Raw genomic sequence first — 23,264 nt, forward strand, 5'->3', positions numbered from 1 at the left:
GTATCTCATCCGCAGGATCAGTGGAATACGTTTGTGGGAGAGTCAGGGGCATATTTTTAGCAATGTACATGTTATGAACTTCCTTCATGATTGATAGTTTAGATCCACCAGCTTCTCCACTTGTGTTCTGCCGGACGAGCAAGGTTAGGTCCTTGCACGCTTCAAAGAAGAAAAGCAACACAAAAGGAGGACCATCCGATCCTAGGAACAGGGTGATTCTATGCTCCTTTCCTTTTTGCACATCTAGGTTTCGGTTCCTCTTGTCACTTAGTGCACGGTAATCACTGCCAACGTTGTTATCAAGATGTGCGGGTCAAAGGATAGCTCCCACAGTCCCTGCATGGCAAGTAGTGTGGATTAAAGTCTGTGTGTTCAACGTGATACACTTTCACAGTTTTAAGTTTTAAGATTCCTCACCTGTTTGCTGGCGGGTGTTGATTTTGTTGTGTGCGATCGCCAGAGCCAGCCCAGCTTCAGCAAACAGCCAAACAGCAGAGATTACGGCACCCTCCACTCGCGCGGGCTCAGCGCCGCAAGGGCGGCTGGGGTGAGTTTTTGAAGATCCACTTCCTGGTGGGCGGGGCTACTGAATACGCGATTTCAGCGGCGGTTCTCTTACTGGAATATTATCAGCAGCATTTAAGAGCGTTAGGGGGCAACACGCTCAATAAGTCCAGAGCAATCAGCTCAGTTCAGCCAAACAGCAGAGATTACGGCGCCCTCTACCCCCGCAGGCCCAACCAATATATACCAATATATGCCTTATCTACTGGCTTAGTGCCGGATCAGTGTCTCCGCATACTGCAACCTTGCTGACCCAGTATACTATATTTAAGTGAACAAGCCTACTGCATTACAGTAAACTGGCCTACTGTATTTAAGTGAACTAGCCTTCTGCATCTGAGTGAATTAGCCTACTGTATTTAAGTGAACAGGCTCACTGCATCTTAGTGTACTAGCCTACTGCATTAGAGTGCACTAGCCTAATGTTTTTAAATGAACTGGCCCACTGCACCTAAGTGAACTAGCCTACCGTATTTAAATGGACCAGCCTACTGTATTTAAGCGAACTAGCCTACTGCATTTGAGTGAACTAGCCTACTGCATCTGAGTGAACTAGTCTACTGCATTTGAGTGTACTAGCCTACTGTTTTTAAGTGAACTGGCCCACTTTACCTGAATGAACCAGCCTACTGTACTTAAGTAAACTAGCCTACTGCATTACAGTGAACTAGCCTACTGCCCTCATGGCTGCCCTCGGCATAGCCACTCTAACCATGGCAACCATCCTCCCGCTATTTCATTCTGTCGCCCCTTCCTACTTCCTTCTTCAGCTGCAACCACCCCCTTCGTTGCAACCACCCTACCTGCATACAGAGCCCATAGACTGCAACAACCTCAAAGTGGACTCACCACCCAACTTTTCTCTTAGCGCCACAGAATGGATACACCTCTTTGCTTCACCGCCTACACCTTGGATCCCCTGTACAGTGAAGAATAGAAACTTGAGACTTTGCTCCTGGATCCCTCACAGTAGGACACCTACCAGAATAGACTGCCAACTCTTGCCACCAAATACTATGCCATCCAGCCCAACCCCTAGTCTAGCTAAGACCTCAAGAGCACCTGTAACTCCTAGCATAGCTAAAGGCCCTGTCATTAATGCTCAGTCATTGGTCGCCCATACGCTTGACATTGCAGATCTCATCTCCTCCAACGACCTGCTCTTCCTGGCCATTACCGAAAATTGTCTGCAGCAGGCCCAGCACTATCACTAGCCATCCCAGATGGCTACTGAATAATAAGGAAAGACAGAGAGGAGGTGGAGTAGCATTCATTGCTAAAAACGTCCTTAGGCCTTAGAGCCACACCCTCCGCCAGCCTTCCCTTATTGGAACTATTAACAGTCAAGATCCCACTCTCGGCGTCCCAAACAATACTTATGCATCTCCTCTACTGGCCTCCAGGTCACATTGAGGAAGACATCACTGACCTTCTGACCAAGAACACCAAACCAGGGTCTCAAATCATCTTGCTTGGTGACTTCAATTTAGGCCTCATTGATTCTAATGACCCTAATGCCTTGGCACTGGAAAATTCCATCTCCCAGCTCAGCTTCAACCACCACATCACGGCACCGATGCATAATAAAGGTAGAACACTGGATTGGCTGGTAGACCACAACTGCTCTAACACCATCCTCCAAAACAAGCCTACCGCTATGGGCTGATGGTCCGACCATCACTACATCTCCTTTACCATCCAATGGAATGCACCCTCCACCCCAAAACCTGCCATCGCTCTGCAAGTCCTTGCCAGAAATAACCGAAACATAATGCTCCAAATTCTATTCCCCCTGATCCAGAATATCCTAGACCCTGCCAATGACAAAGACTTAGATTCAAACAAGCTAGTTGACCTCTACAATAACACACTTGAGGCAGCTGTAAATAGCATTGCCCCCATTAAACTAACCAAAGCTAAATCAATAGCCCTTCTTAACAAGTGGTTTAGCCCGGAACTAAAAATCCTTCAGAACGCCAAAAGAGCGGCAGAATCCACATGGAGAAAAACGCCCAACACCACTAGCAAAGTGTTATTCACTGCGGCCACCTCTGCCTACAAATCAGCCATCCTCTGCGCTAAGAAAGAGACCTATGACAACAGAATCCTAAATGCCAAATCTAGGACCAAGGAGCTTTTCAATATCCTTAGGGAACTTGAGTCCCCATCCCCTCCATCGGAAGCCTGTGTGAAAGACACAGATTGGTGCGCTAAAATACGGAAAGCTCTCGCAGACAGAATTGCTCTGCTACAATCCAAAATTGAGCAAAAAAAGAACAGCCTAATCAAGGATGCCAATACTTCCTCACCTCCTAACCACAGGTCCCCCATATGCCCACCCTTTTCCTTCTCACCTGTTTCACCTAAAGAAGTGGAATATATCATCAAAGGCCTCAAACCATTTAAATGCCTGGGAGATCTCGACCCAGGCGCAATCATTCAGGTAGGCGCCAAGGACTTGGCCCCTTTCATTACTGCCATAATCAACACTTCCATTGAGAAAAGCTCAGTATCTCACAACCTCGAGGAGGCATGGGTTATGCCCCTCTTAAAAGAAAATAACCTAGACCCTAATACTCCCACCAACTACAGGCCCATCACCACTGTTTCCCACATCCTAAAGATTATAGATAGAGTGGTTTATCTACAAATCCAGAAACATCTGGAGGACAACAACCTACTGGGCCTCCGACAATCGGGCTTTAGGCCAAGACATGGAACGGAAACAGACCTCTTGGACCTTAAAATCCAAATGGATGAGGCTAAGGACAATGGTAAACTGGCTATGCTCCTGCTGCAAGATCTATCTGCAGCTTTTGATCTTGTCAATCACCAGATCCTTACTGATCACCTGTCTACAACAGCTGCTTTCTCCAGCGAAGCTGCTACCTGAATACAATCATTCTTGTCCAATCGTACCATGAGGGTCTTCGCACCCTCGGTCTCAGCCGACCCTATTCCCATTTATTACGGTGTCCCACAAGGCTCGAGCGTCTCGCCAACGCTTTAGAATATCTTCACTGAGCTCCTCTTTGACCGTCTTGACAACTCGGGTGTCACATACATGAATTATGCTGATGACACCTAAGTTCTCATTGCACTGTCAAGGTGCTATGAAGAGGACTCCAAACTGATTAATGACATAAACTTGGAGATCCAGGCTTGGATGGCAGACCACAGTTTGTGTCTTAATGACGAGAAAACCGAATTCCTGCTCGTCGTATCTCAATTACGCCTAAACAAATTAGACCCACGTTATGCATCCATCAACATTGTTGGAAATCTGATCAAAGTGGCCAGAGAAATAAAAACCCTGAGGGTCTACTTGGACTCCACCTTTCACTCAAGAAGCAAATGAACGCCAACGCATCTACAACCGCCTACACCAACAAGCTGATCAATGCATGCAAGTCATTCCTCTTGCCTAGTATCTGCATTACTCTGGCCAGAGCAGCAGTGCTGTCCAAAATGAACTACTGCAACACCCTCTTCATAAGTACTTCTGAATGAAACCTCAACAAACTCCAGGTCCTGCAAAACAATGCCTTAATCTGCATTGAGCATCGCCAGATCTACCCACATCACCAGCTTTAGACAGGATGCCCACTGGCTCCCATTTCGGGACAGAATCTCCCTTTGTACACTTCTGATTACACATAAATGCCTAACTACCTCTGTCCCCAAATACCTGGAAGATAAATTCAACAAACACTAATCCGTTAGACATACCAGCGCCCTGTACGTGCATTGCCTCACCATCCCCAGATTCAATCTAAAAAGAGCTGGTGGAGCAGGTTTCTCTTTCTTAGCCGCCAAACAGTCGAATGCCCTACCCCTCAGCCTCAGAATGGAACCTTCGTTCTGGACCTTTAGAGCCAAAGTAAAAAACGGGCTCCTCGTTAAGAGACGCTAACTCTGTTTTGTCTGCTTGCTTAATTTCACTGTATGTCCTGCTGTAACACTAGCAACATGGTATTGTAGCATACTCTTTCAACTATCAACCATTATGCAACCTGGGTCAACCGCACTTATGGTTGTTGTTGTTGTTGTAAATTCTGATATATGTTTGTAACACTCGCTCAAAGTTTTGGCACCCAGTTACCTCAGGGTTTGGTGTGCGGTAGAAATAAAGAAACTAAACTAAACTAAACTATTTTAAAACCAAGTATGATGTGTGTTATTATTTTGCTAGACTGGCATTTGGGGTCAGCTGGTCTTGCCTTTTCTGACTGTGGCATGAAGATGTTTTGCCCAGAAAAAACATCATGACACAGTAAGAAAGGACTAGACTGGCTGCCTCAAATGCCACAGTCAAGTAATAATGTATACCATACTTGGTTTAAACCCAAGTATGGCATGCATTATTACTTGGCTCGACTGGCATTCTGGGGCAGCCAGTTTGCCAATTCATACTGTGTTGTGACATTTTTTTTTGGCATCCATTATCTACCAAGTATGCTATGTGTTATTACTTTGCTAGACTGGCATTTTGGGGCAGCCAATCTAGCCCTTTCATTCTGTGGCGTGACTTTTGTTCTGGGCCTCCTGTCTGGCGGAGCAGTGTTGCTGTGTGGTCCTGCTCTGCTTGGCTGCCTGTAGAACAGCGGTCTGGAGCAGAACACCGGCAATAGTGCGGCTGTATGCTCCTGCTCTGCACCCTCCATGCACAATGGGGGCATAGCAGGAGTACAATCTGTGTCCCACTTCAAGCTGTTGACTGCACTGCAGGCCCAATAAGAGGCAGAGCCAGATGTAGAGCAGGAGCAACTGTTCCATGTCCCACTCTTGTCCGAATGTTGCAGGGATATGGTACAGAGTCAAGTCATCATATGGGGAGCAGGAATGATTGTGTGTCAGTTAAGCATTCATTTTCCAAGGTGCATTTGGTGGGGAAAGTAGCAGGACTTTTTTCGTGGCTCACCCCCCAAACCTCCCACTCTTGCAACACTGGATACTCCCCTGGCTTCTAAGCAATGCTTCTAGAATCCCGGAAGACATTCCCAGAAAGGCTTTCTCATGTATGTATTGTAAAATTCATACCCTCTGTGGACAGTTTGTATTGAAAGTGTACATTTATTCCATATGCTCTGTGTAAAGTTTGCATGAAAAAGGTGCATTAATTCTGCACATACATAGAGACATTTCAAACATTAATATCTCAAAATTGGCCAAGTCACTTTTCAAAAAATGTCTTCAGTACATCAATTCAGGATAAAATCGAGGTGCCTATAAAATATGAGAAAATGGAAGCAGACAATTTTGAGATATTTGGGCCGAAAAATGATTTTATTTCATATGGAAAACACCATTTTAAAAGATGTTCAAAGCACAATCAAAGTAAACATTAAGGTAAAAGTCTGAAATTTTGCATGCACGGGCAGCTGACTCAAAATATTTCTCTGAAATAACCATAGAGACCTCCCCTTAACGTTAACTGTCCCTTGTGCTAGCACAAAGGCATAATATGGCATTTGTGATGTCATTTTTGACATATAACATACTGGGTTTAGTTTAGTTTATTTATTTGTAAAGTGCACATAACCCTCCGGTAACTGGGCGCATGAACTTGATACATGGTTACAAAAGCAAACAGGTTTGAGATACAGGTAGAATACAACGACAAGCTGACTCAGAGTTACAGACTAGACAGCGTACATGTAAATACAGGTAAGTGCTGGAAGTTGACAGAGGTTACAGCTAGATGACAACGCAGGCAGATGGAATGAGGCTGTTAATAAGCCTTGTCTGTAAGCCTGTTCTTTACTTTAGTTTTGAAAGGCCAGAAAGATTGTTCGATTCTGATCGAAAGAGGGAGCGTGTTCCAGCATTTGGCAGCTTGGACTGGGAAGCTGGCTCCTCCAGCGGTTTTTAGGTTAAACCTTGGGATGCTTAGACAATGTGAATAGAAAGATCTGGTGGGTCTGGCTGGTTGATAACTGGTGAATTTGTCTGAGAGGTATTTCGGTGCAGTATTAGAAAGAAATTTGTGCGTGATATCAAGCGTGCGTAGCAGGATCCTATCATGAATTGGGAGCCAATGGGTGTCCCGTCTGAGGCTTGATATGTGGTTAGACCTAGGTATGTTTAATGCTGCCTTCAAGGCGTTGTTCCGAAGGGCCTGCAGTCTATTATGGTTACGTTCTGAGGAGCCTAGGAATAGCGAGTTGCAGTAATCCAACTTAGATAAGACTAGAGCCCTAGCTAGCGTAATGCAGCTGTTAGGGGACAGGTAGGATTTGCATGCATTGATAAGCTTGTTAGTGTAAGTAGTTGTGGAGGCAGTAGGGCTCACTTGTCTCTTGAGTGAAAGAGTGGAGTCTAGATAGACTCCAAGGGTCATGACCTCCTTAGCAACCTTAATAATGTTAGCCTCAATGTTGAAAGACGTGTAGCAGGATTCGAGTTTGTTTAGGCCTGCTTGGATACCAATGATGAAGAGCTCTGTCTTGTCGTCATTGAGACACTAGCTGTGTGAAACCCGCCAGGCCTGTAGTTCCTGGTAGATTTCATTTATCAGGTTGGAATCATTCTCGTAGCAACCAGTGAGCATACTGAGAACCTGTGTATCATCTGCATAGTTCGTATAGGTGAAACCCAAGATGTCAAGATGGTCAAAGAGGAGCTTGGTGAATATGTTGTAAAGCATCGGGGAGACGCAAGAACCCTGGGGTACTCCACAAGTGATAGGGACTGGCTCAGCTGAGGCTGAAGGTGAGAAGACTCTGGCGGTTTGGTTTGAAAGGAGGGATTGGATCCAATTCAATGCTTTTGGGGAGAAGGCAGCAGCTGTAGTTAGGTGTTCTGTTAGGATCTGGTGATCAACAAGATCACCAGATTGCCCCACTGGGGAACATGTTATGCCTGCCTGTAACCACCTTCTTGTAACCACCTTCTTGTAACTACGCGCCCAGAAGCCCCAGGGCAAGGATGCGCTCTACAAATAAAATAAATACAAATACAAATACAAATATCAAATGCTGCAGAAAGATCTAACAGCAGGAGTATGGCCAACTTGCCTTTATCTTTGGACTCGTCCATTTGGATTTTTAAGTACTCGTGGGCAGTTTCTGTGCAGTGTCTTGGTCTGAAGCCAGATTGGCGGAGACTTAGAAGGTTGTTATCCTCCAGGTGTTTTTGGATTTGTATATAGGCCACTGTGTCCAGTATTTGTAGGAGGAACGGGACAGTAGTGATGGGCCTATAATTGGTTGGGATGTTGGGATCTAGAGTAGGCTTTTTGAGGAGGGGCATGACCCAAACCTCCTTAAGGCTACTAGGGACTAAGCCAGAATTGAAGGAAGCAGTGATCACAGTGGCAATGAATGGATCCAGGTCTTTCACGCCTTCCTTGATAACTGGGGCCGGGCAGATATCACCCTGACACCCTGATGGTTTTAGGCTGCGGATAATGTTTTCCACTTCCTTTGGAGTGACTGGGAAGAGGAAGAAAGGAGGGCAGGTGGGGGGATGAGGATCCAGTGGGGTGTTTATATTGGAACTCTTAGGCAGACTAGATTCTCTATTTGGCTTGAAGCATAGAGATTTTATCGGAAAGGGCCTTCTCTATATTAGCACACCACGCTGCGTCCTTGACACAGGCTTCTGTTGGTGGATTGGAGACTCCAGTTCCCTCAGGATAGTGAAGAGTTCCTTGGTGCTAGATATGGCATTTAGGATTCTGCTATTGAAGGTCTCCTTTTTGTGTTGAGGATAGCCAGCTTGTAAGCGGCCGCAGCCGAGGTGAAGTTAGTCTTATTAGCCGTGGTAGGTGATTTCCCCCGCAGAGTTTCTGCGGCTCTCTTGGCATTGCAGAAGGTTTTCAGTTCAGCTGTGAACCATTTATTGAGATGAGCTACTGGTCTAGCTTTTTGTAGTTTGACAGGGGAATATTGTTTATAGCAGGATTTTAAGGTGACAGTGTAAAGGTCAACCAAATTGTCAGAGTCTAGGTCTTTGTAGTTAGGTGGGTCAAGGATGGTGTGGATTAACGGACGTAGGTTTTGTAAAGTAATGTTGTGGTTATTTCTGGCTAGCATTTGAGGGGCGATAGTGGGGCTAAGGTTGGTAGGCGCTGACTGTTGAATGGAAAAGGAGATACAGTGATGGTCTGACCAAGCAGTAGGTTCATTCTGGAGGATGGTGGTTAAGCAGTTGAGAACTGCCAGCCAGTCCAGTATTCTGTCTTTGTTGTGAGTAGGCCCTGAGATGCAGTGTTTAATGCCTATTTGGGAGATGGCGTTTTCGAGTGAGGTGGCGTTGGAATTGTTCAGGTCGTTCAGTCCTAATTTGAAATCACCAAGCAAGATGATTTGGGACCCTGGCTTAGTATTGTGTGTAAGCAGATCTGTGATATCTGCCTTGACGAAGGAGTTGGGGCGAGGAGGATGGTAGATTAGGTGGAGTAGGAGCGTTTGGGTTGCTGAGATGGGGACTTTAACGGACAAAAGTTCTGCTGAATGGAAGAGGATCGTGGACACTGCTCTGAAGCCAAGGTGGGCTCTGGCTATGACGGCAAGTCCTCCACCTTTGCCTGAGTCTCTGTCTGACCTGATGATGGTGAAATCCTGTGGGAGTGCCAAGGACAGGGCTGGGCCAGCTGCCAGATGCAGCCAGGTTTCCGTGAGGGTGAGGAAGTCGAGGCAATTGGTAGAGAAAGAGTGTGTTAGTCTTAGCAGTGCATGGCGAAGGCACAAGTTATGGCTATGTACCTTATCATAACTGGCGAATGTCTTTGGTTTTTCAGATTTTGCATAGCAACCATAACATCCCTTTAGCTTCAGTGAATACTACAATGTATGTGGCTTGCGACCCTGCAGTTATGGTTACGGTTCTCAACCGATATCAAGATAATTTTTTGGTGGGTTATAATTTTTGCACCATTCAATGAATCCTCACCAAACGCTGCAAAAATAAGTATACGAATATTTGAAGTTTGGTGCGGTTTCGTCAAGGTGGGGCAAAGTTATATATGGGTCCCAAAACATTTGAAATCCGGATAGACATACAATGAAAAAGAAATTGAGTACAATTTGGTAAAAAATATTGGATACCCTGGCTACCACTGGAACACCCAATTACGTCTGAATTCTTGGAGAGTAAGCCTAAAAGCACATTTGATCCTCCCATGTACAATACTACTTTGAAGCTATTCGAATCACAGATGGTGAATCAATTGAAAAGAATTGACTACAATAATATAAAAAAGATATAACATCAGGAAACATCAGAGTAAGATCATCAAAGATCTAGCAGACGATCATACACTGACTCTGAAGCCTGCTGATAAGGGAGGAGCAATTGTAGTTATGGATACCTCCTTCTACAATGCCAAATGTCTCACACTTCTGAATGATAGGGACACCTATATACCGATTGATGAGGATCCCACCTCAAGAATTCAAGCCATGATTGAGTTGACATTGGAGAAAGCCCTTGAGAATGATTGGATTACCCTCAAAACTAAGACATATTTATTCAAAACTCATCCTATCACTCTGGTATTTTATGGACTTCCTAAGATCCACAAACATCTTACTAAACCACCACTAAGACTAATAGTAGCTGGAACAGACAGCGTGTTCGACCCCTTGGCGATCTATGTAGATCAGATTCTACAACCAATAGTACAGAAGACCAATACGTACCTCAGAGACACCACCCATTTCCTCAATATCATTCAGGACATACAAAATCTTCAGATAAATGATATTGTAACATTAGATGTACAAAGTCTGTATACCTCCATCCCACATGACAAGGGAATTGAGGCATTGGAATGGGCCCTACTACGAGAAAATGATTGCTTAGCAGAAAAAACCTTTGTACTTGAACTAGCCAAAATCATCCTACACAATAACTTTTTCAGATACAACAATCAATTTTACCTATAGGCCTCCGGCACCTCTATGGGCTCTGCCATGGCTCCGGCCTATGCAAATTTGTTTATGCATCACCTAGAACTACTACACATTATCAATCATGAAGAATGGGGTCCCAGACTGATATGCTGGATGAGATATATTGATGATGTTTTTGTAATCTGGAGAGGAGACAGGACACTACTAGAAAGATTCCTGCAGTATATTAATTCAGTCAATGAGAGGATAAAATTCACAATGGAAATTGGGACACCGAAAATCCATTATTTGGATGTTGAACTTGAACTTAAATATGGAGTATTTATTACTAAGTTATTCACCAAACCTACTGATGTCAACAACAGTTTACACTACAGGAGTTCACACCCGAAACACCTAAAGAATAATCTCCCATATGGCCAATTCCTCCGGGCTAAAAGAATAACATCGGTGGAAGCCACATTAATGGTTGAAATGGAGAAATTGGAGTCCAAATTCTCCAAGAGAGGATACCCGGAAAATGTTATATCAGCAGCTAAAACAAGAAGTACTCTTATATCCAGAGAAGAACTACTGAGGAAAACTCCTGAGAAAAAAGAGATTCCATTTTTACACTCCTTAAAATATTCCAGCCAAAGTCATCATATGACTCGATTAATTAGAAAGAATTGGAGGATAATACAACTGGACCCACATTTGAAGGAGCTTTTCCCAGAACCACCCTTAATTGCCTATAAAAGAGGAAAGAACTTCAGAGACAGATTGGTGAAGGCAGAACGCATACAAGTTGAACGACAAAGGGTGTTACAAACGAGAAAAGTAGGTACCTTTGCGTGTCTACACTGTAATAATTGCAATAACATCACAAAAAGTGACTTCGTGAGGCATCCCCAAACGGGTACAAAAATCAAACTTCGAAACTATGCAACCTGAGACACCAAATCCATAATCTATGCCTTGAGTTGCCCTTGTGGCATCTACTATGTTGGACAAACGAAGCATAAGATGAAGGAACGATGTAATGAACATAAGAGTAACATCCGTACAAAGAACAAACGGTCTCCGGTAGCGAGACATTTCAACGAGAAAAAACACACGGTGGCACAACTGAGATATCAAATCTTAGAAGTAGTACAAAGAGCCCCAAGAGGTGGTAATCACGCAAAAAAGATGGACCAACGTGAGCTACACTGGATAGACAAATTAGACAGCATGTGCCCATATGGAATGAATGAAGATTTTCACAGTATTTCTATGAGTAATAATACTATCTAGGATGTACAATTATCCTCATTGACACAACTAGCACAACTGAGCCACACTATCTACGAATGGGCTGAATACACTTTTTTGTTAGCATCCATTTTTATGGGTCTTCTGTTATTGGCAACCCCATATGAACAAACTAGAGTTTGATTGTATTTTTATTCCCTTTTGTACGATCTGATTATGGAATATCTACACTACGACACCACCAGAATACATATTTACTTATTCATTTGTACACTGTAAATGATTACCTGCGAATGTGATCCTAAACGTACCAAGGGCTTGTTGCAAATATTGTGATAACGTGTACGATGAGTCAAGTGTGTTTCAGTACTCAACTTGAACTAACTTTAATCATAGTGGATACATACACTTGTCTGAAAGATTTGATTATGCTAGATTTTTCAAATATCACATTAGACTACACACTTACTCTTTTGTTCACATTGTGGAATTTAACATGGGGACTCATCATTTTAATAAGTGGCTGGAATAATATGTGTGGAAAACGAATGTAGTCAGAAGTATTATGCTTACATTTCATCAATTGCCTTTATTTTTACTTATGAAACAACTGTAAATATACCAATTGCCATATGATACATACAGGATACTACATTATTACAACAACAAACGAATGAGATAAGATTGTGAGCAGAGGTGCCCCTTTGGTACACTTTCATTCTGCATCTCTTGCAGTTTAAATAACGATTACTTTCTACTTTCTAATTTCCACTTTCTACTTTCTAATTCCGTTGGCAACCTCTAAACTGCATCCATTTATGGTAAGAATAATTAGCACTCTCTATGGATATATGACTCACATTAAGAAGATGGTTGGATCATAGCCTGGGGGCTATGAATCCAGTTGAAACAATGCAGACAATGTACGTCTGTATGAAGTGTGAATGCTGACGCTGTGCAGGATGCGCACCGCGTGATGACGTCAGATGTTTACATCTGACATCATTATGCTGACTCACGTTGGTGCCACTTTTTGATTATTTAAAACGGGCCACTCGCGTTCCGCATCCTCCGCGGATACCGGCCATCAACATTTGCGAGTCACTGAGAGGTGAGATGCTCTTAATGCCGCTCGGGTCCATGGTACTTTATCTGTCTAGTTAGACTTCATCTAATCCATCTATATGGATTCAAAAAGGGTTATTACAACCACCCTCTGTTATTATAGGTGATGACCTAAACCTTTGAATCTGTCATGGACTGACTTCTCCCAAAGCAGGCGCTACTTACTAATTGCTGGAAATCGAGACTAGCCATTTTAGAAGGGGTGCGTGAAACAGCATTTTTACATTTTGTACAAACTCCAGAATCTGTAAATCTAATTCTTATATAAAATTAATCAAGAATCTCTTGCCTCTTATGTTTAGACAGCACTCTCTAATGTTTACTCTTTAATTTAAAGTGTATTAAATGGCATCATGCTACTTTCCAGTACATATATTTTCATTATTTTCTTTAGTACTCCACCGCTTACGTTTGAAACCACATTACCGGATTCCAGGGGTCTCCCACCCTTCAAATTGAGCACTTCTTCTTGAAATACACAAAAGGGACACCAATGAGAGGTAGAGACACGTTTTTGAATTAAAAATGTAACTATGTCTATGGAAATGAATGCATAGTACACTAAAAAAAACATCCCTTTCTTTTCTGCTTTAAGGGAAACAGTCTATCCGGAAGAACTGAAACTAAGAAATTATGAAATTATGAAATATTGAAATCTGACATTTGAGAATATAGAATATTCTGCTCCTGAAGAAAACGCGTTGAGCCATCTGTACAGTAATTAGGCCTCTACTGTATCTAAAATGCATATACCGCTTGATTGAGGACATGGCACTATATGATGATCAACAATTGGTAATATTGCTGAATATAGACTGGCATGCATCAATAAATCAATTGTTTTCTTAAATTAATAAGTGACTTTATGACTACTATCTCAGCAGACTAAGAAAGTATATGAGTGATTATGATCTTAAGAGTGAACCCCATTTGGTGACGAACCAGTCAGCTATTTCAAACACATTGTATATGAAGAGTTTCATCTTTATATATTTTTTCATTGCTCTGTAAGCAATTTACGTTATAAATATAACATCAAAGCAGATCCCTTAGAACATGATCTAGATTTCTTGAATTACTGATTGCCATTGGCAATAACCTGAGTGTGCAGGGGACGCGAGTGTTCCACAGCCCATGGACACTTTCTTTTCCTTGTTATGTACCACTGCCTAGTGTCAAGGCAGTGTTTTTCTCCTCTGCACCTCTCTAATTCTCTAATAGTATCATAGGAATTTCCCCTATGTATTGGTGTGCATACTGTGTTCATTTTTCTTTGTACACTGGCTATGGCCACAATAATTTGTGCTCAGTGATTATGACCACAGTAATATGCTCAGATTGAAGGGTATTATTGAAGTGTATACAGTATTTTTGTTTTTTTATTGTCTTTGTCAAATAAATATTCAACCTTTAAAATATAAAATAAACAATTCACTCACACATGTACACATTATTTTCTCTTAAAATATAGATTACACATTTCATTGCAACTAATCTTAAAATCATTCCATAAGTTAAAACCATACGGCATACTAAATTTCAAATCATATAAATAGATACATTAAAATATTTAGTACAACAACAAATATGATGCCAATAGAATTTGATCCCAACCATAATTCCAAGTATTAAACATCATGACTCCAGTTAAAATAACAGTAATTACTATCAAAGGTCCTAACTCATACATTAAAACAAATGTATAAGCCATACATCTTTTTATGAACCCGCATACTGCAAAGACCCATTTTAAGCTGGTGCAGTACATACATTGGCTAAAATACAGCATTCTAAAACAATAGGAGTGCTGGACAGTTCAAGAACATGCGTTTCCATGTTTCCAATTTGTTTACATTTAAACAATACCTACAACTTTTTGTCATGGATATAATCCGTGGAAGAGCGAAAATCTCCCAAGTATATAGCAAATTAGAACGAAATATCACTAAGGTGTTCCTGGCATGCAAATTTGGTAACAGAAAAGATAAGGCGCCATGGAGCCCAATTGTTTGTGCTCATGACTTAGGTGGGCTAACAAATCATACCCATGCATCCCTTCAGTGTTTTCTATCCAATCTGTACGGTATAAAATATTCTTAACAAAACCAGGACGGACCAGGTCCCCCTCATTCAGACCTAATTTGGCTAAAGTTGACCTTCCAATAACTAACAAAATGCTCCTCCGTGGCATTCGCATTATGCACCATAAGTGATGCCATGTCTCCAGACACAGAAAGGACAGGAGGATTCATGGATTTCATAAACAGGGATAAAAGATTCCATTTAATCCTAGCCCCCAGTGACTTCAAGCCTAATTCATATTGTATGAGGGCAATAGGGATACTACCAGGTAATCCTAAGGCTCGTTTCCAAATCAAGCCCTCCAAAGAAGGCATGCACAAAGTTTCCATGCCATACAACAGTTTCGGTATGACCGTACCTTCAAAAAAAATAACCACTGGACTAAGGGAAAACCTACCAAATTTGTTGTTAGTGTTCCTAAATGGTGATACCAGGTCCATGGCTTTACTTTTATGCAACTCCCATGTACAATATTTCGGCGCGGAGGAGACATGGTGGAGGAAGTGGTTAATGGTGGGCTGCCAGTCTGCATTTGCTGCCCTTGGTCACTGGAGGAGGAGCTGCATTTAGCCCTGTCCTGAGCGCGGAGCGCAGTGCAGAGGAGAAGTGGTGGAGGAAGTGGTTACTGGTGGGCTGCCAGTCTGTCTTTGCTGCCCATTGTCACTGGAGTAGGAGCTGCATTTAGCCCTGTCCTGAGCGTAGAGGAGAAGTGGTGGAGGAAGAGGTTACTGGTTGTTCTTGATGGAGCGGTGTGGAGGGGGAACGCACCAGTGACTCCTTGTGACTCTCAGTAAGTTTCTCTAAGTTACATGCTGCCACTTTGAGCTTGCTGAAGTGGGAGGCTCCTCTGTTTACTGGGGATCATTACATTCGTTAAGAACTGCAGAGCGCTGAAACCCGGTACACCGGGTACACCTTAACTTGTTCTAACCACTTTTAGCCTATTTCATTCCTTGTGTACCCACCCTCGATTGGCTTAGCTGCCTAGCGTTTGTTGGGACTTAAATTTGTACTGACATTGGCGCCATATAACCTCCAACGGCTGCCTTCACGTTTACATACACGGGAGGAAGGGGCAGGGGGAGAGACCGATTACGGCTGAGGCTGCTCCTTGAGCCGTCAGGTGTTCCCTGGCCCCCCTTCAGGCTCACCTGAGGTTGGGTTGTCTGTGGATGTTTCCTGTAACGGCTCTGGCTTCTTCAGTTATCAACATAGGGCGAAGCTTATCTGCATTTTTCCCACGGCCCATAGCCCGTGTGTGTTTATCTGTGTATTTGCACATGCTTTGACGTCCTGCTGATGTCGTTCAGTTATTTTTTATTTTTTTACAGGCTTGTATTTTTTTTATAGTTTCATAGTCCTGATTGTTTTTAGGAGTGTTTTAGTAGTGGTTTTAGTAGTGTTTTTAAAAGTGTCTAGGTGTCCCTTTTTATTTTTATTTTCAGTCCTTCTTGTTCTTGAAGCTTTCTGCTTTTTAAAGGTGCACTAAAGGTGTTTGGTTTAGTTTTGTGCACAATTAATTCCAATCTAAAATGAGGAAAAGTAAAAGCAAGGGATGAGGGCAGACAGGGGATGCTTTTAATCAGCACTAAAAAACCTAAACTATCCAAATCTGGCCGGGAACAATCCAAAGACAAGCACCAACTCCTTCAATGTTCCCTTGATATGTACCTGGAAGGTATGGCCAGTAAAATAGAGAACCACATTACTGTTGTTGCAAATGGCTATATGGGATGCAGCTTCGCGCATATGGGGGAACCACAAAGACAGTAATACTGCACAAAATAGATGTACTGAATATTTGGGGGGAACTACAGAGTTTGGTGGACAATGCAAAAGCTGCCCAGGATAATGTAAAAGCACAAGCTGCCAAGGTACAGGGGCATGTGTTGGGGGACTGCACGCCACCGGACCCGCATGCCTCGGGTATTGAGGAAGACAATGATGTTGAAGGGGAGGGGAATGGAGAGGGGGAAGTGTTGAGGGGGTGTTGTGGCCCCAATAGATCAAATGGTGAGCAGTTACAGGGGTGAGAATCCGGAAAGGGAAATGCGTCAGGAACCAAGCACCCCCTCTGCGGGAGACAAGGATAAGCTTTGGCTGGAATCACTTTTGGATGCAAAGCTTAATCCCCTGCAGACCATCCTAGAGGCACTGCAGGCATTTAAGTCGGGGTAATGAATACACTGGCCATCTTGGATGATTCAATAAGCGTCCTAACAAAAAGAGTGACAGATACAGGTCGTGTGGGGGCTGAGAAGAATGGTATGACAGCCATGGTAGGTGGTGTGGGACATGGTTTTGGAACAGAGGCGTGGTGGGGGATAAAGATGCCTGAAAAGGAAATAATTCAGCCTTTTAGGCTCAGATTAGTAACACCTAATGAAGGCCCTATTGGGGGGGGGGCAAGGATAGAACCAATCCTTAGCATGGAGCCAGGGGTAGGGGATTATGGGGATGGGGGAACGATGGGGAATCGGAGAAGAGTGCTCTGGATTTACCACCCACAGCAGCCCCGCTTGTGGGGATCATCATGGGCGTACCAGGAATACCCAAGGGGGCGGGGGGTCAGAAACAACAATCTCTTTGATGAACAAAGCGACTCACTGGATCCATATAAACCTGATGGGCCTTAGTATTGATCTCAGCCTCATACTAATGATAAGAAGGGTAGGCTGGGTAGGCCCCAAATCCAAAATGATGGAGGGGGATTGCATCGTGGTCTCTTTTTCGGATCCCACAATGGTTAATTATCTTTTCAACTCCAATCTATCTAGAGGCCTAAAACCAAATGTCTCCACATTATATAGCAGGCTGGTATCGTTGGACTTTTTCTATCCATGCACAGGGAGGGTGGTTGAACAAGGGAATGGCTTGGGAGTACACGCGGGGGATGTGAGGGGGGACCACACATGGGGGATACCGTATTCAAACCTTAATAGTAGACACTTTGCTGGCTTGTGGTCAAATCTCAATCTAGAAAGATTGTTTCCCCAGAACAGAGGTTTTTACACCATTGGGGTCGAGCTGGCTAACCGGTTCAACCCACTAACCTCTTGTGAGGAATTGGATTGATGGACGGCCCCCAGTTCCTGCTTAAAGAATCAGAAGGGCAGTGATGAAAGGGGGGGGGACCTCGACCTTTGAGAATCGGCAGTACCAGTGATATCCAAGGTAGCCCCGATGGTGGCCGGTTTACTGCCATGGAACATAGCTGGGGCAAGGGAAAATTTGAAAGGGAGGACGTCATGGAGTTCCTTAAGACCTATGATGTAATCCTTTTGCATGAGACCTGGACATTGGAGACCCCCCTGTTGGACAGGTATGTATCCTACAGGAATACAGCCAAGAAAAATGCCAGAAGGAGATGTTATGGGGGCATGGCCATCTTGATCAAGGCCTCCTTAACCTGTAGGGTCAGGGTATTGGAGACTCATATGGACTACCTACAGCTGCTCCATGTATTTCCTTCTCGAGGGGATTAGCTAGCGATTCTAAACCTTTATAACAGCCCTCATAAGGCCGGGGTTGATAGGCTGGATAAGCTCAAGGTATTCATTGACAAGTTACTAACAAATATGAGGAATAGAAGTATTAAATGTATATGGGGACAAGATTTTTAACCTCAAAATGGGTGTTGGATTAACAGAGGATTTGTTAGACCCGTTGGAGGATTTGTCACAGAATTTTCCATACTCAAACATGAATGATGGGCAGGTATGTGCAAAGGGCCTGCAAATGTTTATTTGTCTTACGGAATGGGGGATGCGCTTGGTAAACGGACGCATAGCACCCAACATTACGGGAAACCTCACCTTTAATAGTCATCAAGGCTCCTCTACGATAGGTTACTGCTGTATCTCGCTAGAGCTTTGGGATAGGATAGAGGGCTTTGAAGTGTTGATGGACCCTAGTAGTGACCACCACCCAATAAGTTTGAAGCTGATTGGAGACTTGGGGGGTGGGGGATTTTTGGCCTTCAAGATAACCGGGCATGCATGGGCAAAAATACAGAATTCTAATCTACAGTTAGACACACTGGCAGAGAACTTACCCCTCATTCATGGCCTCCTAGAAAGCAATGTAAACCCAGTGCAGGTAGTTGAACAGTTCACGCAGCTACTGGGGGCTTTGACTAAGGTCTCAGTGTGGTGGGAATGCGAAACGCCGGTGGGTGGGTTGATAAGTCGTGCACTAATGCAAATAAATCACTGCTGGTGGTTTTGCAAACACCAACCTGCATGAGGAGGGAGATGGCCTATGCAAGAACGAACTATCGCCGGAAATTATTTTCCGCATTTTTAATAAAGGGAATCCAGCAAGCCCTATGTTCTACAGATCTATCTCACTGCTTGACACCTCCTTTAACATTTTTGGGAGGGTTCTGTTGGGACACATTGAGTCGTGGCTATAGGAGAAGGTAGTTCTCTCTGACATACAATTTGGCTTTCGCCCCGGTGTGGGAACTATGGAGCTGAGCCTAAATCTGTATTTAGTCGTTTCTAACTCAGTTTTTTGTAGGGGGCAGGAGGCGTACTTCGCGTTTATGGACCTAAGCACAGCCTTTGATAAAGTAGATAGATCGAACTTGTGGGCCATGCTCGGGTTCATGGGATGCCCGGAGGCCTTTTTGGATGCGCCACAAGAACCTCATAGGGATAATCAGGCTTGTGTGCGGAGTGGCGCTGAGGGACAATGTATGCCGTGTTTCAAGGTGGGATGTGGGGTTCAGCTGGGCTGCGTGTAAGCCCCAATCCTTTTTACCGTTTACATCAATGGGCTCCTAAAGGCGCTGGTGGATAGAAGGGCAGATTATCCGTATCTGGGGGGCAGGCCTTTTCCATTCCTGGCTTACGCTGATGATGCTCTGCTAATAGCCAGGACTGCCTGGGCCCTCTAGATCCTGATTTCTGCCTATGAGACCTTTATGGATAATTTGGGGCGCAAAATAAACACCATGAAATCGGCAGTAATGAGGTAGGTTGGTCATAAGCGGCCGGCGAAGATGCTCCCAATGCTCTGCAATGGGGAGAAAATCCCCAGAGTCAAGGAATTCGACTATCTGGGGTTAAGATTCTCAGAGACAGTCACGGGTGATGCCCACATTAAAAAACTATCAGGGAAGTTAAACCAACAAGTGGGGGGGATTTTGCGCTTCCTGTCTTGATGTCAGGCCCAACCGCTGGATGTAGTATCTAAAGTCTACACAGCACAGACAAAGGCTGTGACCCTGTATGGCACACCATCATGGGGTTTCCAAAAAGCTCTGGACATTCAAGTCAAAGAGAACAAGTCTTTCAAAAGGTTATTGGGACACCTGGGATCCGCTCCTTGACCCTCTATTCACAGGGAACTGGGAATGGATTTCTGGGAGGACCAATGGGCCCTGTCACTGATAATCTTCTGGCTTCGCCTTTGGGCGAATGAACATGCTAAGCTTTGTCACTTTAATATTAGGTCATTGATGTCCAGGGAGAGTTGGAAAAAAAAATGCAGTGGATGGTATACATCGATGAAGTTTTGTCACATACTAACATCCAGGTTCTTTCCCATCCTGACAATCTGCTGACTAAAGGAAATTGAGATCTTATGAAATCATCTTGGGCCAGGCAATGAAGGAGAAAAGGGACTTCATGGAGTTTGCCACCAATGCAGATAGGGCACATGCACTGATCAGCAGGGTGAAGGAGATTCAGCCATACCTCCTCTTGGGTTCCAAAACGGGAGATCAGTGGCTGATCACGCGTGCTAGGTTTGACTGTCTGCAGCTGAGCGGAAAAACAGCAAAATGGATTGGGTACTCGGATGTATCAGGTTGCCCAGCATGTGGGGCAGACAGAGAAGACATGAAGCATCTCCTATTGTTCTGCCCACCATATAACACCATTAGACAGTCAACACAAGTGCCTTTCCTTAGGTCAGTCAACATTTGCTCCTATAGGCCAGCAGTGCTGTTTCTTTTGGCTGCAGATTCTGTGTTGACAGCGTGGGCATTACTATCCTTCCTGAAAAGAGCCATGTTGTAAAGAAAGGGGTTTCTGAGCCAATAGCACCAATAAAACCAGCCATAATCCAGGATAATGCTTGTGTATTTTTGACCTATTGAATTAAGTACTAGTTGTTGTGAAATGGTTGTATCAGGTTGTTCCACCCCCTCATGAAGGTTTATAGCGCATGGTCTATGCCGTATGTACCCAAACTGATTGAATATGTATGAGATTTTATGAATTATCTGCATTTTGGAACAGTGTTTTAAAATGTTTTTTAGATATGGACACTGTATTTTATAAGCAAGAAGTTGTGGCAATTTTGTTATGCCACGTGTTTTTGTATATTCTTTTTATGTGTTTGATTGATTCATTGATCAGAATAAACATATTGGGCCTCATCACGACTTCGGCGGTAACCCTTAAATCCGGCGGTAGCGCTATTACCGCCGGATTTAAGGATCCGCCAAAGCAGGACTTCGGCGGATTTCTCCCCAGCTCTGAGCTGGGGGGAAATCCGCTGAAATTTTGCGCTATTACCGCCGGCGGGAAATCCGCCGGCGGTATTAGCACGAAATTTCCCCATTGAGCCCAATGGGGAATGGGGCATTCCCGAATGGGCTCAATGGGGAATGGGGATTGACATTACCGCCGAACTCGTGATCCGGCGCTATTAGCGCCGGGGAGTTCGGCGGTAGGGCTAATACCGCCCGCGCTAATAGCGTTACCGTTACCGCCCAAGACGTGATGAGGCCCATTGACTGACTGACAATATTCCGTCGGTTTACCCATTATCAGTAGGCCTAAATATATCATACTGTTCACCTGTATCAAACGTTGTTCATTGATAATCCAACTAAAGGTTACATTCCTTTTTTTCGCTGTGAACCTCCATATTTTGGTTTTTATAGGATTGATTTCAAGGCCGTTCTCAATGGCATATAAGGAAAAGGCCCTACTCACCCGCTGAAGTCCTAAGCAGGTACAGTTGAATAACAAAAAGTCATCCACGTAAAATATCCATGTTTATCTTTGTACTCCAAGTTTCAGGGGGATGAAGACAACAGGTCTCAAATATGCATTAAAATCTGCCAGGAATAAATTAAAAAGACATTGGGCAAGTATGCACCCCTGTCTTAAACCCGGTCTCGATCTTATTATTTAAAGTGCCATTCAGATCCCTCATAAATCCGCTGCCAACTACCGCCCGATCTCTCTTTTCCCGGCTACTATGAAGCTGATGGAAGCCATTGTCACTCCTCAGCTTTCAAGTTTTTTAGAGAACAATGGGAGGCTGCAACCTTTCCAGTCTGGTTTCAGGCCACTCATTGGGACTGAATTGATCATGTTCTCGATTCTGGATGATTTTGCTGTGCTGCAGGACCACAGGGAGGTCAGAGTTTTGATTCTCCTTGACCTTTCTGCGGCATTCGATACCACTGACCACAATATTCTCCTGCAATGCTTGGAACATGCTGGATTGTCAGATCCATTCCTAGCCTGATTTTCTTCATTTTTGAGGGACCGCTTGCAGATGGTGTCCCTTTCAGATTTTCGTGCACCGCCTATGCCAATTCAGTGCGGGTTGCCGCAGGGTTCTTCTTTATAACCTTTGCTTTTTAATATATATATCTGCATCCTTTAGCCAATTTAATTGAGTCATCTAGCATATGTTTTTACACATACGCCGACGACACACACTTCATTTTTAAATTGAATACCCCAGCATCCGATCCCTCCTCTACACTCAAATCTTGTTTAGCAGGGATCGACTGCTGGCTGTCCCAAAATTGGTTAAAGCTCAATGGCAATACACAAGATATCATGACAGCTGGCCCTCCTGATGCTCACTCTCTCTGGCATTCTGACTTCTGGCCTGACTCACTAGGCCCTTGTCTCTCCCCTAACCTCTAGTGTTTGGGGGTTAAACTTTTGCCCTCTGGATCCAAAGATTGGCAGATCGGGGCAGTCTGTATTTCGGGTTTCCATAAATTGAGACTGCTCAGAAAAGTGCTGCCTTTTGTGCCTTCCCAGCTCCGGGCTACGCCAGTTACATTTTTCATCATGGGCGCCCTGGACTATGCAACAGCATTTATCTGGGCCAACCTGAATTGTTGGTCCACTGATTCCAAATCCTCCAAAATGCTTCGGCATGCCGGACGTTGAATGCTGCGAGCCAGTCCTCCACCTCGCAATGGTTAGCCAAACTTCATTGGCTTCCTGTCAAAAGTCAGATAAAGTTTAAGGCACTCTGTATTACACAACATGTTTTCTTTCACACAGAATCCTCTTTCCTTCATTCTAAATTGTCCCAAGCCTTCCTATATGCTCCTTGCGGTCATCTTCTGCCAACTTGCTTGAAGTTCCTCTGTTCTGTAAAGCCAAGCAGGAGGGCTTTCCTTTTTGGTTCTTGCGC

The sequence above is a fragment of the Ambystoma mexicanum genome, chromosome 5q (assembly GCF_040938575.1).
Source record: "Ambystoma mexicanum isolate Mex_15411 chromosome 5q, UKY_AmexF1_1, whole genome shotgun sequence".
Classification (NCBI taxonomy): Eukaryota; Metazoa; Chordata; class Amphibia; order Caudata; family Ambystomatidae; genus Ambystoma; species Ambystoma mexicanum.